This window comes from Macrotis lagotis, chromosome 2, assembly GCF_037893015.1.
Source record: "Macrotis lagotis isolate mMagLag1 chromosome 2, bilby.v1.9.chrom.fasta, whole genome shotgun sequence".
In the NCBI taxonomy this organism is placed as follows: domain Eukaryota; kingdom Metazoa; phylum Chordata; class Mammalia; order Peramelemorphia; family Peramelidae; genus Macrotis; species Macrotis lagotis.
This window is the reverse complement of record NC_133659.1, coordinates 103,250,445-103,266,507: the sequence shown is the minus strand read 5'-3', so window position 1 is coordinate 103,266,507 and position 16,063 is coordinate 103,250,445. Positions and strand designations below refer to the sequence as shown.

The following is a 16,063-nucleotide window of genomic DNA, read 5'->3' as shown; positions in this document are numbered from 1 at the left end:
AAAAACAAAACAAAACTAAACTTCAAAGAATCATTCTGGCTAATGAATAATTCAATTGGGCTGCATACACAGATGGGTCAAAAAAGAAATTTAAGTGACTTCTACACAAAGTCTCTGCCTGAATTGAGAGTTGGGGGGGAGGGAAGGGATCATAGATGGACACAAAATGAGATGGAGAAACAGAATGTGAGGAAAAACATATGAGAAATGCTGAGACATAGAAAGGCAATACAGCAGCAGGGGAAGACACTGAAAGTTAGATGGACGGGTGGAGGGACAGGCAGAGGAAGCCTAACCCATAAACCATCAAAAGGAGAAATCATTGCGACTGTTAAAACAAAAGGAAAGATAACCAAGAGGAACAGATAGATGGAGGGACAAGCAGCTAATTGCTCTAAAAGGAATTGAACCTCAATGGGATTGGGCAGGTGACAGGAGGGGTAGTGCACTAAAACAGACACAGAGGCAAAGCAAGGAGGAATCAGTTAACATAGATGAATATGATTGATGGGGATAGATTTGGAGACTTGTTCTCTTATTTGGTCTTCATCTTGGAAGAGTGTGAGTGTGTGTGTGTGTGTGTGTGTGTGTGTGTGAAATGGAAAGGAGTGGTTAAAGGTGGAACCTTTCAGATGTGTATCTAAAAGATATTCACAGATGTGGAGTGTTGGATAGAGTTAAAAGAGACAATCAGAATACTCTAAGTTGGAGAAGAGGCCCCTGGGTATCCCTGCTAGTTATGACTGGATGCCAGTTTCAGGGTTTAGTGTAGTTATTAGCTTTGATAGAAAAATTAATATAATGAAAGAAATTGTTGATACTAAATGTAGCATGGACTTCCATTCCTTTAGTAATGTCAGAATTTCATAATGAATTAATATTCCTACTTTTAAGATTTTACTGAGTTGAATCACACCCTAAGTCCCCCTACCCAGACATTTTACCTCGTAAAGAAACCTAGCTTAGGTTGGATCTTAATTTCTAAAGTCTTTGTCCCCTTCCATTAGGTTTTATGGCATGAAGGGCAAAAAAATTGGAATTAAGTGATTTTTCTTGCCTGGATTGCCAAGAAATGCTTTCATTACAGGCCTTGCTACCTCATACTACCTCCTCCTCCCTTCCTAAAAGTAAAACTTGACATAGGTGTCTTGGATGGAAATCCATTGAGCTCTGCACTCATTGGACAGCCTCCAGTGGCAGTTTGTTAGCCTTTATCTCAATTAAAAATGCTTTTATTCTTCAACTTCTGGCTTTGATTTACTTCAAGACTTGACAGTTTCCAAACCATTCAATCTGAAACCATCCCTGAAATGGGACAGAGGTCTTAGTACACATTAGCACACATCTTTCTTCACCCTCTACTCCCAACAGAGTTTGGATGTAGGACAAAATAAGAGGAAAAATTAATCTAATTTAAGGAAGATTTCTGTTTTTCCCCAAGTCAACAAGCATTTATTAAACTGCTATGAACCAGGCCTTTGCAAAGCACAGAAAAGCACAAATTTGTGCAAAGCAAATTCATGAAAAAAGATAGTTCCCTGTCCTCAAGGGATGTTCTAGTATGGAGAAACCAACACATAAAAGGAAACTGAAAAAAAAGGTTAATATCTAGAGACATTAATGGGAGAGTAATAAAGGATGGTAGACCTGGACCTTTCCTCAAAATGCAGGTTGTGGGAGGAACTCACCAAATGGAAAAGAGAGCTGACATAGCAGAGGGAGCTTCCAGGAGGAGAAACCAATTAAGGCAAGATGGCTAGCTGAATCCAAGTCACCAGGGGAACCAGGAAAGTAAATAAAGAAAAAAAGAGATAAGGGATAGAGATCAGACCTGTGATCTCATTCATTTCATTGGAAAACTGGCACTTCCCAGGCGAGGACACTACTTCTATGATGCAGATATACAATTTAAAGTCTTAGATTGTAATCCCAGAGCATCATGAGATTCAGTGTCTTCCTCAGGGTTCATTCAGCTAGTATATAGCAGAGGGAGGGACTTGAATCCATATCTTCTTGTCTTCCATTACAATTCTCTGTATGCCAAAATGTAAAACAAATTGTCTTTTAGTTATTTCTTTTTTTCCCAGAACTGGAGAAATGATGCTTACACAGAAGGCTTGTTAAAGTGCTAGAAATTCCTAGGGGAGACTGAGTGTGAATAGTTGCTATATCATAAAAGTGTTTAAATTTGCTATTGTTGGTATTTTAAAATCAATAGCAACAAATAAAGACTTCATCCTGAATCAATGCATACTTCAGACCAGACCAAGAATCCAAGGGGGACAAAATCCACTAGCAGCAAATGAAGAAGCAAAGGAATGGGGGAGAGGGAGGAAGAGGAAAGTCATCCAGACTGTCAGGGCTAGGGATACATATGAAATGTGGTCCTTTATGAAGGTGAGGGAGGGGAAATCAGAGAATGATGAGAAACTAGAGAACTCATTTAGTATACCCCACTGTCTCCAGGCAGGGCTCAGCCTCAGACAAATGAGATGCTTTTGTTGTCTCAAATACATCCAGCAGGGAAACATAGAATATTAAAAGATAATCCCATTCATGAACTAGCCCTGGTTCTTACTAGTAAACTGTATAACATAAGTAAATCCTTTCATCATCTCTGGAATTCAGTTTCCCCCAACTGTAGAAAGAAGGAAAAGACTAATTGATATTTAAATTCTCTTCTATCTCTGACCTTCTTGGGAAAATATGTATAGATATGCTTTAGATTAGAGTGAAGGAGAATGAGAAAATTTCTAGGAGCTGAAAGTCAGGGTTAGAAGTGTGGCTTCTTCACACTCACTTCCTCTCCATAGCCAGGAGGAGAAATGAAAGCTTCTGTGTTCTGAATTAATATGCTAGTTCTCAGCGATAAATCATTAATAAGGGGTTGTATATTGGAGGTTCTATTTTGTTCAGTAGAGTCAAGACCTAATAATGTGTACCTGATTTATCACTTGTCTCTCTAAAGCAACTACTGCAATCCATCTCTTCCCCAAACTCAACTGCTAATGCTTAATTCAGTTTTCCCCCTGGATCTTCTATTTCTGAGGGAATAACAAGTAGAGGGAGTGGAAGAAGGCTCCCAGGGACAGAAGGATGGGTTAATGAGAGTCTTCTGGATAGGAGACATTCTAAGCTCAGTAGAACCCAGGAGGGAACATACAGGGAAACAAGAAAAAGGGGAGAAGGAAAGGAAGAAGTAATGTGGATTCCTATTCCTCTTTTCCATCAGAGGTATTGATTCATTTTAGCCCTTGGTAGACATGCTAGGTAGTGTAAGTTAGCCTCATAGTCCTTGTTCATCCTTGTTTATTTCTTCCAACAATCCCTCTGATTCCTCTCTCTCTCTCTCTCTCTCTCTCCGCCCCTCCTTTCAAGACTTATGGACCATGAATCAGGAGCTATATAGTTATAGATTCTGAACATTGGAAAGGACATTAGAAATCAACTAATCCAACACAGATGAAAATTCCTATTTTTGTGTGCCTTTGGATCATTCATTCAAATTTTCTGGTCCTCAGTTTCCTAACTTGTAAATAATAAGGGGTTGAATTAGCTGTCTGGGGTCCCTGAAGCACTAATATCCTCTGATTCTTGGATCCTTCCTTGTTTCTCTTGTGGACATAATCAGTTAGCAATATGGAAAACCAAAGAGGAAATCAGGTGAACTGTATTTTTTTCATGAATTCCCAGGCAGAGGACCTTTGCTCCAGTGGATTCCTGGAGGAAGGAAGCATGATTGCTGTTCAGGGGCTGAGCTTCCAGATACAGTACTACTTTGATATCAAGGCTTTTCTATTTCCCCATTATCATTGTTTCAGTTGCAATGGTCTGTAATAGTCAAAGTTAAGGTTTTTCCAGTAGCAATAAATTTCTGTGAGAATTAGACTATAAGGAAACCTGAGTACCACAGTTGGGATGCTTAAGAAGACTTTAGAGGGTCCCTTGGACATCAAGGATATCAAATCCATCAAAACTTTAAGAAATTAATTCTAGAAGGTCAACTACTGAAGTTGAAGTTTAAATACTTTGACCACATAATGAGAAGACAGGAGTCATTGAAAAAGAGTCTGATGTTGGGAAAGATTGAACTCAAATATTTAAATGGGGAGAACATTCTCCATCCTGCTCTGTGGGGTTTCATTGCTAAAACATAATTCACCAGTCCCAACCAATATATTTATCTTAGTCAGCCAAAGGGCACAAAGAGTTCATAACAGGGGCATTTCCTGAGCTACCATCATAAGAACAATAGTTACAAAACATTCCTTTATTAATTTGTGTCACACCTTCTCACAGATATACCCAGGGTCAGGGGAAAGAGAGGGCACACATATAGAATTTATTAGCAGAGAGACATTCTTTTCGAGAATGCATTTAATCCTGGCACTGTGTATTCCCTGTATCCTTTCTAATCTTTGGAATAGCTAATGTTTCTCCCTCTGGATGAAACATCTTTGCTGGATTTGAACTGAAGTCTTCCTGTTTCTAGGGATTCTGAAGCTCTGCTGCAAGATATCATAATAGTAGGGAAGGAGAAAGAGATTCCCCCCTTAAGAAGAGAGTGATAATTTCTTCTCAAGGATCTTCTTTTTTCTTCCTTTTTTCATTTCTTTGTTCCTTCCCTTCTTCTTCTTCTTCTTCTTCTTCTTCTTCTTCTTCTTCTTCTTCTTCTTCTTCCTCTTCTTCTTCTTCTTCTGCTGCTGCTGCTGCTGCTGCTGCTGCTGCTGCTGCTGCTGCTGCTACTACTGCTACTAATTCTTCTTTCTTCTTTTCTTCTTCTTCCTTTCTTCTTCTTTCCTCCTCCTCTTCAGATATGAGAAAGATGTAGGTATCTTTATCAAAAATTGGGAAGTTTGGAAGAGGAAAGAATTTAGGGGAAAGAGTGACTTCAATTTTGGACATACTGAGTTTAAAATGTCTATAGGGAAGTCAATTTGAACTATCCAATAGATAGTTGGTGATATGGGACTATAGTGTTTTATTATTATAGAAAAATTCATCCCATTTTAGAAGAGGGATCTCTCCTAGATTTCAGACTCATGCCCTTCATTATTATAAACCCTAGAAATTAGTTCTCCTTTGTCCTAAACTTTGTCCTGTAGGGCCCTTGGGCTTCCTTTTATTTTTTGAGCTCTTTAACAGGACTGAGAGGTAGAGTTGTGGATGTGGATTTCATTTCCCTCCACCCTTACACCCCACCCCCCACCGGCTGACCCTGATACAGACAGACTCTGATAGCTTGGGACTCCTTGGGACTGTCAGAGCAATGGAGAAAAGAAATTTGACTCTGAGAAAAAAGGACCCTGGAACTCTTATTTCAAAAGAAAAATGAAGACTGTTTTTCAAGTTCTTGATGTATATTTGTACATAATTCATTTAAAACTAACACATATTCTGCTGTTTCTACTATCCTTCCCACCTACCTCAGCTTTGCCATGATGATAACATGGAAAATGAGTTAAGGTTCAAAGTGGCTGTCACTTTGCAGGTATGTAGTCCAATGAATGGATCACAGATTAAGCATTAGAGGTCCAGAGTTCAAATTCTAGCTCTGCTGTTTAGCACTCTTATGACTTGGACAAGGCTATAAAATAAAAGGTTGGACTGAATGACCTCTAGCTCTAAGCCTTTGTTGTTATAACTCCCATCCCAACTCTTCTGTATCTTCTTGTCTTAAGAATTATTCTAGAAGTTGTTGCTGGGAACTGGATCCAACGCAGCCTCATTCTACCCCAGAAAATGCTCCAAGTTGGAAAACTTGTCTCTACCCAGTGGGTAATCTTTCTTGGACAAGAGGAATGAGGTAGATGCTTGTCTCAGCACTGGCCAGCAACATCTTGTCCTTCTCTTTAGGCCCTTCTGCTCATTTTCATCTTTTCCTTCTCTCTTGCCCAAATCACCCTTTCTGATCTGGATAATTAAACAGGACCTGGCAGCAGCCTCCAGCAAATGGCCAAAAGGCACAGCAGGCCTTGCCAGCGAAAGGATGGGCAATTAAAACAAAATGATTCATCTTGGGGAATGAGCACAAATCGCTTTCCATTTACAGGAATGGGGCTGGACTCCAAACAGCCTCTCAGGGATTTGAGGGAGGGAGATAGGAGCCTGGGCTTGCTGACCATTAAGTAATGAGCTCGTCAGAATGCTCCCCACTAACTCTGGAGAGAGAGGAGCTGGATGGCAAAATGGGTACAAGATTCAGGGATTGTGGGCAGACAAGGCCTAAGTCTCCTCCTGAAGGTCTCCTTCAGTTTTTCTGACTCTGGGAAGAAGCTGACAAATGCAGGGTCCTTTGGTCTAGGGTAAGATTAGAGGGACATTTGGAAATTTAGCGAACTGCTTCAGTTTTTACTGCCCCTCAAGAGGGTCTGGAGTGGTTCCAAGTCATCTCTATTCATGGACAGCCCAGGAATGGAGCTGGTGTTGAATTTTTCCTATTTTCCTCACTAGGATTACAAGTTGCTCTCAGTGGTTTGGCTCATCTGGACTTGAATACAGGTCTTTCGCCAGGATTTACTAGGTGCATTATAGTGTGGGGTTCAGAAGACAGAAGAAGATTTGAGTTCAAAACCTTTCTCAACTTTCTTCCTGTGTGATCATGGGCAAATTACTTTCCCTTTATAGAGCTCAGTTGCATGACATTGTGAATAGCTTACTGAAATTGGAATTAGGAAGGTATGTTCAAATACTGACTCAGATATATATCATCTTTGTGTCTGGACAAATCATAACCTCTGTCAACAGTTTCCTCAAGGGGTGGGTAGGTGGCATAGTGAATAAAGCACCAGCCTTGGAGTCAGGAGTACCTGGGCTCAAATCTGGTTTCAGACACTTAATAATTACCTAGCTGTTTGGCCTTGGGCAAGCCACTTAACCCCATTTGCCTTGCAAAATCCTAAAAAAAACCAGTTTCCTCATCATAGCTAATATTTGTATAATACAATATCTAAAGAGCAAACATATTTTGCATCATATATCTTATTTGATCCTTGAAACAACTCTGTGAGAACTTTCTATTATTATTATTCTCATTTTATAGCTGAAGAAATTGAGGCTGGTCCAGATTGAGTGACTTGCCAATATCACACAGCTAGTAAGCATCTGACATAAGATTTGAAGCAACTCCAAAGCCCTAATCCTATCTCCTGTGCCACCTAAGATGCCTATCTGCAAAACATCACAAGGTTATCTTGAGGAACAAATGAAATAAGTTCTGAAAAGTGCTATATAATTGATAATTACACTCTTATTGTTTCCTCTATTTAACTAATCTCTCTTCCATCACATGAGATATTATTTGTAAAGTGGTTAGGATGTCTGGTATGAAATGGGTGGTTAATATAAGCTTATTCCTGAAGCAGTATGAGGAAGAGGAGATGGGAGCAACCCCCAGAACAGCCACTACCAACGCTACAATCTTTTGCTCCTACCCCACCACCGTCATTACCATGCCCAAGAGAAAGGTTGAAGGAGATGCTAAGGGAGACAAGACTAAGGTTAAGGACAAACTACAGAAGAGATCTGCATGATTATCTGTTGAACCTTCTCCAGAAGCCACAACTCAAATCAAAAAGACACCTGCAAAGAAGGGAGCTAAGTTACCCAAAGGAAAAAAGGGAAAGGCTGACTCCAGTAAAGATAGGAATAACTCTGCAGAGAATGGAGATTCCAAAACACACCAGGTACAGAAAGTTGAAGGTGCTGGAGATGCCAAGTGAATTGTGGGAATTTTTGATATCTGTATAGGTGACTGTCCAGTTTGAAATACTATTTTTATCAAGTTTCATAAAAATACAGAATTTTGTTTTATCTTTTTTAAGCTATGTTTTTAGCACACAGAACTCTTTGTTGCTGTTTTGAGGGGATGGGACAGACATTACACATAGGATATCTCAGAAGCTGGGCTGAAATGGGTGGGGGATTTTTCCCCTCCCCACCTACCAAGAGGAGCTTCATACATACCCCAGATATGTAGATAAGAACACTGATAACCTTTAATGGATAATTTCAAAAATTTGTACTTCTTTCCTGTCTGCCATAAGCATCAACTTGACTCCTCTAAACCTAGGAGTCCATCAGGATCTTCCCCCCTTTCTTTCCCTTCTTCCACCTCCATATCTATTTTTTTGATACTAGTCTTTCAGGTGATCTGGGCTTGAATTATAGCCCTGAGGAGGTCTCCCCAAAAGAAACAAAGTTCCTTTCATATTGGAGAGCTTTTCCAATTAAGAATTCAGCAGTTTCATATCCTCAAAGTCAGGGTAGGCTCATGAAAAGTTGACAAACAACAACTCTGAAAGTGTCCACCCTCACTCTAAACTTTCCCTGTTTAATATATAAAATCAAGACTCTTCATTGGGTTTATAAGTGTCTTTATGTTTTTGGTAGTTCACGGAGGAGGAGAGTTTGAACAGTTACTGATTGTAGCTTATGTCCTGCCTGAATTATCATGATTGTTTATGAAAAAGTATCTTAATAAAGCTGGATACAGTTTGACATACATTATATATATATATATGTATATATATATATATATTTATTTTTATGTTTATTTCCTTTTCCCATCATTCCAGCTCTAGATCTTATGATTGTCTACCACATCAAATCAGGCTCCTAACTTCTAACTATCTCTACAAATTCTACTGCTTTTCCTCTTTTTATTATTTCTTATTTATCTCATAGCTTATTTGTATGTATTTATTTGTTGTCTCCTTCTTTGGACTGTAAGCTCTTTGAAGGCAGGGACTACTTTGTGCCTCTGATGTATCCCAAATATGAATCAAGATGACTGGAGATGACCCTAGATGCAAGGCAATCAGGGTTAAGTGACTTGCCCAAGGTCACACAGCTAGTAAATGTCTGAGGCTGGATTTGAACTCCTGTCCTCCTGACTCCAAGGCCAGTGCTCTATCCATTGAATCATCTAACTGCCTTATTGAGGTGGGTATTAAAGCTGTGGAAGCGAATGAGACTGCTAAGGAGGAGAGTCTAGAGAGCTAAGAGAGATTTCAAAAGGATACAATATTGAGAGACCCTCTCCCATTTTAAGGGATTAGGAAGAGGATAAAGAGATAAAGAAAAAGATCAGAAAGGTAGGAAGGCAATCAGTAGAGCCAAGTATGAGAAGAAAATATCTACAAGAGTGAAATGGTTAATAATGTCACATACTACAGACAAGTCAAACTGGATGAGGACTGAAAAGAACGTCCTTTGGATTAGGCAATTAGGATTTCATTGGTGACCTTTCAGAAGAGCAGTTTCAATAGACTCATGGCAGTCTATTGTAAGTCTATTGGAAGCCAGATTGTAAAGGCTGATCAGAGACTGATAGATGAGGAAAGGAAGTAAACTGGGCAGTAAGGAATTGGGTGTAGGTAAATTTTTCAAGAATTCTGTCAGTGAAGGAGAGGAGAAAGATTGGAGAAGAGTTGAATGTGGTAGGGTCAAAGCAATATTGTTCATGAGTTGGGGGACTACGGGGTTTGTGATATGGTATATGCTATCAAAATATTTTTTGCTTTTATATGAGTTGTTTTTTTAAAAACCTTTGTTTCAATAATTAGTCAGTTTATTAGTTTATTAAACTACTCTGTGTCAGATATTATGCTAAATGTTAAGTGGGGATATAAAATTAGAAAGAAAAGAGAGTTCCTATCCTCAAAGAGGTTACAATCTAATGAGGAAGGTTTCAAGGGAAGGTCTAAGGGAATTGTTTTATTTTGAAGTTTGCAGGGAACCACAGGAGTTTATTGACAAGAGGGTGACATGGACAGATCTGGACTTATGGGAAATCACATCAGTAGCTATGTGCAGTATGACCTGGAGTGGGGAAAAAGGAAATCAATTAGGAGACTACTGGGAAAATCTAGTAAAGAAATGATGAGGGTTTGAACTAATAACTTTGTGAATGAAGAGAAAGGGTCCAAAGTGAGAAAAATGTGAAGGTGGAAATGGCAAACTTTAGAGATTGATTGGGTAAGTGGAGATAAGGGATCTAAGGATTTGGAATAATGTTGATTATGAACCTGAGACTCTGGAGGGAAGTTTGGAAGAGGAATGGGCTTGGGGAGAAAGATAATGAATCTTATGATGAGTCTGGGAGATGAATTTGATTGTAAACAGGAGACAACAGAGAAGGAGGGATTGAAGATTTAGGGGGAAGATGGATGGTTGTTGGAACAAGGTTTTAATGGAAGAGAGAGAGAGAGAGAGAGAGAGAGAGAGAGAGAGAGAGAGAGAGAGAGAGAGAGAGAGAGGAGGAGGCAAAGGCACAGATAAAAGGAAAGTCAACCAGGAGACCCTTCTCTTGAATAAAGCTTTGTGTCTGGGTGCATTTAAGAGTCTCAAACTTCTGCAAAGGTACTATATGGATACTGCGTATGGGATAGCTTTTCATTTACTCACCACACAAAGTGTATTGCACAGAAGACTCACAGGAACTTATAACAAAAATAGAAATTATCCTCCTAATTAATTGTTCTCACTCATTCCCTATGGATATGGTTTTTATGAAGCCATTAAATCTTCTCCTCCTCCTTTGTCCTTGCTCTGTAATATTTGATGTCCTCTCCTAAAGTATTTTGTTATTTCCTTCATATGAATTGTCTTCATATGGGCACCTTGCTCTGTCTCTTGCCAGTTCTCATCTCTCTATCTCTCTTCTGAGAGGGTGCCAACTTTGGAGTACTAGACACTCAGCTGAGATGCCAGTTCTTTCCCATAATAGGAGAAACAGACTCAACTATCTTCCTCTTTTAGTTTATAGTCAAGTGCTCAATAAATAGTCCTTTATACACTCAGTTACTGGATAGAAAATATGCAGCTTTTCTTTTAGTAAGGAGGGGAAACTGTTGATTCTCAGAATCTTAGCTTCCAAAAGCTTAGCTTTCAGAACATAGAACATCCAGACTGCTGAATGGAACCCACAGACATTTAGTCTGTTTTTTGAGTTCCCTATGTCTGGGTCTCAATTGATGTGGGTTGTCTCAGACAACTATATGACTTAAGGATAGAAATTTCTTGTAATTCTAATATAATCCTAGTGTCACATAGCTAATAAGTTTCTAAGGACAGATTTGAACTCAGATCTTCCTGACTAATACTTTATCTACTGTTCCTCCTAGTAGTTTGATAATCAGATCTCTTAAATTTGTATTCCTGAGATTCATAATATCATAGGATTTAAAGTTGAAAGGTGTCTTAGACAACACCTAGACTAATTCTCTAATTTCATAACTGAGGAAACCGAGTCCCAGAGAGATGAAGTGCTTTGGTCAAAGTCATAAATAGAAGGGTCAAGATTTGAATCCAGGTTTCCTTACTCCAAATCTTATATTCCTTCTGCTACATAATATGACTCCTTATCATGTTATAGTAAAGAAGGTGCATGTTATAGTAGAATAGAACAGCAATAGGAAAGGAAGGGGGAATGAGGATCATAGAATAAAAAAAAATCAGAATTGCAAGAAATCATAGCATGAGAGATCCTAAAGAAGTCATCTAATTCAATTGTCCTTGGTTTATTGATAAGGAAACTAGGGTCTAAAGAGGTACATGATTTCCTTCCAAAGTCACTCAGCTAGTAAGTGGCTAAAGGAAACTGGGGTATAAAGAGGTATATGATTTCCCTCCAAAGTCATTCAGCTAGTAAGTGGCTAAACTGGACTCAAATCCAGGCTTTCTGACCCCAAATCGACTGAAACAAAAAAGCAATATGATAACCAAACCCTAGCGGGTCTGAGGAACAGAAGTAAGGGATAGAGCTTGTTAAAGTTATTCAGAAATACTAAATGCAGAGTTTAGATCTATGAAAGATTGTTGTTAGTCTCATGAATATAAGTGAGGGCAGGAACTTTGAACAAATTATTTGAGGTACAGTATGATACTCATAGAAATCTTACATAGTCTTTTATTGCTCTTGTTTCCCCATATTTATTCATTTAAACAGAAGGGCTGAAGGAAAACCATAGAACCTAAGAACCACAAAGTCTTGGTGCAGGACTTTGACAAAACTTCTTCCTCCCTACCCACACAGAGAAAAGGCTTTGATGATTTTTCCAATTAACAAAAATCTATTTTGTCTTCCTTCCATATCCACCACCCATTAAAAAAAATTTTTAATCTTTTGAACAAATATGCAAAGTCAAGCAAAATATTTCCTTATATTGACCATGTCCAAATATATATACATAAAAATTTACATTTTCATACAAATATAAATGTATACACAATATATATGTATATGTGAATATGTGTGTAAATATATATATTTTGCATATTTATTTCATGCTCCATCCTGAATACATAAACTCTATCTCAGTAGATGAGTAAAATGCCTCATTATAGATCTTCTGGAATTCTCAATTTATAGATTTTTATAGAAGAGAACTTTCCTGAGGTCATATAACTTATAAATGGCAGAACTGAGATTTGGACTTAGGACCTCAGATTCTAAAGCCAGGTCTTTTCCCACTATGCTATACTTAGTGACCTTGAAATAAAGGCTAAAATTAAAAGTTACTTGTAGAATACAGAAATTGTCTGATTATAGAGTAAGGAAAACTCATTGAAAGACATCTTATCTATGTCAGGTTCTTGCACTAGTTAATTAGTCTTGCTCACCACACACACCATGAATCTAGACCTAGTTCTGCCTTGTAATAGCCATCATACTTCCTATGGAGCACCCACCTTGTTCTGTTAGCCCAATTCCTAGTTCTTTTCCCATTTGAAAGATGGTACCCATTAATTTCTGTAGTTCTTCACACTTGCAAGTATCCAGCCATTACCCTAGGCTCAGATTGACTGGATAATGGTTCACCTTTCCTACCAGGGAAATATGAAAAATATTCCACATTCATAACCTATCTTTATCCTTATAGTTGGTGTCAAAATAAGGGAAGGACAAGTTCTTCTAAATTCCATGATCAGAAACATCATCTGAGTAGGCAAAAAAATAGCATTAGTTTTTATCTAAGACCCTTTCTAGCTCTTTATGATCTTTTGCCATCACTAAGTCACTACAGATTGGGAGAAATCCTGAGCAGAGATTGCAGGGAACTTATATCTAGTTACATTTTCCTTTGTCTTTGTATCTCCACCTCCTCCTACAGGGGCTGGCACCTTTTTCAGTCATTTTTTTCAGCCATATTTGATTCTTCAAAATTGGGGATTTTCTTGGAAAAGACACTGGAGTAGTTTGCAATTTCCTTCTTCAGTTCATGTTACAGATGAGGAAGCTGAGATAAAAGGGATTAAAGAATTTACCCATGGTCAAACACCTAGTAAGTGCTTGAGGTGGGATTTGAACTCAGATCTTCCTGACTCCAACCTAGTACTCTCTCCACTATGCCACCTAGCTGCCCCAGAAGGTGCTTAGTAAATGCTTGTTGATTAATTGAATAAATGTGAAAGCAAACATTTTCACTTCCTCAAACTCCAATGTCTTTTTTTTAGACCACTGAACTTCCTAATGTTCTCTCAGATATATGGCCAACCCAAGAATGGGCTCTTCACCAACCACAGAAGGGAAAGATGAGGTCTCAGGAAATTAAGCGACTTCCCCAAGATCATATAGCATCTTGGAAAATTAAATAGTTAGGCAGGAATTAGATAGTTAGGCAGATATCTTGATCCCCCTATTACCTCTTCCTAGCAAAAAAAGGTTAAAATTTGAATGCTGGAGAATATGTTGTTCACCCAAACCTACCTGTACCACCACCAAAGGGTTTGAGGAGATGGAAACCAGAAAACCTGTTGGTGGGTTATTTGAAGGAGTATATGGTTACCCCCTACCCACCCCCCATTTGATTTTCATCTCCTCTCTTCTCTTTAGCATTGACTAGTCTAACTAGGGCTATGTACAAATGCTTGTCTGAATGTTTATATAAATGAGTGTATATGTGCATGCATGCACACATATGACTGTGTGGGGGAGCTTCAGTGTAGAACACACTGAAATGGAAGCTGCTGTTTGGGACTTAGTCTCTGACAGAGAATTGACCTTAAAAAGTTTCTTGCTTTGACAGGAAAGAAACATAATCAGGAGATAGTTTCTACTATTTCCAGAGCAACACTAAACACTGAATGGGGTTGAGGGGCAGCAGGAGCTGGAAAGAAGGGGAATACTTTTGCTCTTCTTTTGTCCTACTTCCTTTAGAAAGAAATTTAAAAAATAAAATAAAGCAAAACCAAAGCAGATTTGAAGAAAATGATGCCAAGAGTAGATTTGTTCCTCTCCTCTTATCCCAAGGACAGTTAGAGGAGGTCTTGGTTCCTTAAAATGAGATCCTGAGGAAGATCTTAGAGGTCATTCAGTTCAACTCCCTCATTTTTTTAGATGAAGAAAGTGAGATCCAAGGAAATGGAAAGTTTTGACATCCATCTCACTGGCAGAAAATAGTCCAATCAAAATTTGAACATCCAAGATATTGAGTCCACCTGCATAACATGGAAACACAAATTTAGAGCTGAAAGGGAATTCAGAGGTCATATAATTAAATCCATTCATTTTGCAGAGATAACACTGAGACTTAGAAGAGATGAAGTGACTTGCCCAAAGTCAGAATAATGGTAAATGGGGATTTGTACTTGGTTACCTGATTACAGATAGGGTAAAATTTTTTCCACCCTATTTTTTGACTTGGTGGTTTACAAATGAGTCTAAATCCTTCTTCTTCTACCTCAGAACCTCTTCTTCATACCCTGACTTTCCTCCTCCTATTCAAGTCAATCCACTCTCTGGCAATAATGGTTTCATCCAAGAAGAGGTGGGTTGTGATGTTGATTTAAGAAAATCCTGAATACTAGGGATGGAAAAGATTAGCAGGGAAGCAGCATGATATAGTAGAAAGAGTATTGATTTTGGAGTTAGAGAAACTGGGTTCAAATCTGTTAGTACTACTTGGGTAATTCTACTCCTTAGCTTCTCTAGAGTCAAGATTCCACATCTACAAAATTGGGAGGTTAGGCTCCCCATCCACACAACTGATCCTCTGAGGGAGAATAAACATCTAGAATTACTTTCCCCACCAGGATTCCTCACTGGATCACAAGAGAATGAATTAACTGGAGGGAGGGAAATGGAGATGTCTCATTAGTAACAAAAGATGCTTATTAGTAATTAATGAAACTGTCTAATGCATGGCAAATTCTCCTGCAACAAAGGTGGCATGCCTTCATTTAACACCCACCAACCTTCTTAACTCCAAATCCCCATGATTTAAGACTTAGCTATTCAGGAGACTCTAGCACTTAGCACTCCCTTCTCCTTATGGTCTATAAGGAACTCCACTGAAGGAACATGACCATCAACCCCCATGCCTTCCCCAGTAGCTTGGTTGCAGATATTAAATCATGGAAAATTGAAGAAATCGCTACTTGTTTTCAAAATGACTGATTTTTCCTGGTTTCTACTGAACCCTCTACTTAAATTTTAATTCTCTCCCTGGTTAGGCTTTATGTAGTTTATCCTTTGTTTACAAGAGGACCAGTGACATCATGGATTACAGTGTTGACTTGCTCATGAATTGGATTTAAGTGAGACAGAGTTGTGCAAATAGGAGAAGAAAGTAAATGAGGTTATAAGAATGCAGGGTTGGCACCATGGACAGAGCACTGGGAGTAGAGCAAGGAAGACTTGCTGTTCACATCTGACTTCACAGATTTAGCTGTGACCTTGGGCAAAATCACTTGACCCCTGCCTCAGTTTGCTCAAAAGTAAAAATAATAGGACTTACCTTCCTGGTTTGTGGAGAGGATCAAATTTGATCATGAGTCCTATATTTAGCACAATGTCTTCCTTCCCTTACAGAGGGAAAGATGTCCTTTGTCATGTGCAAATGAGAAGAACACAAGGAAGGAGACATATACTATGTCTTAGGCACTGTGTCAGGTATTTTACAGACATCATCTCATTTGATCCTCTCAGCATTTTTGAGAGGAAAGTGCTATTATGAATTCCATTTTACAGTTGAGGAAACAGGCAGGCAGAAGTTGAGGGACTTGCCCAAAGTCACAGAGCTGGGATCCATTCAAGGCTAGATTTGAACTTAGTTCTTCC

The 16,063-nt window shown here is 38.7% G+C and overlaps 1 pseudogene; it reads left to right on the top strand.

Annotated features, from left to right (window-relative positions):
* The first annotated feature begins 7,451 nt into the window (after window positions 1-7,451).
* Window positions 7,452-7,721, top strand: LOC141511127 (non-histone chromosomal protein HMG-17 pseudogene; annotated as a pseudogene).
* The last annotated feature ends 8,342 nt before the right edge of the window (window positions 7,722-16,063 follow it).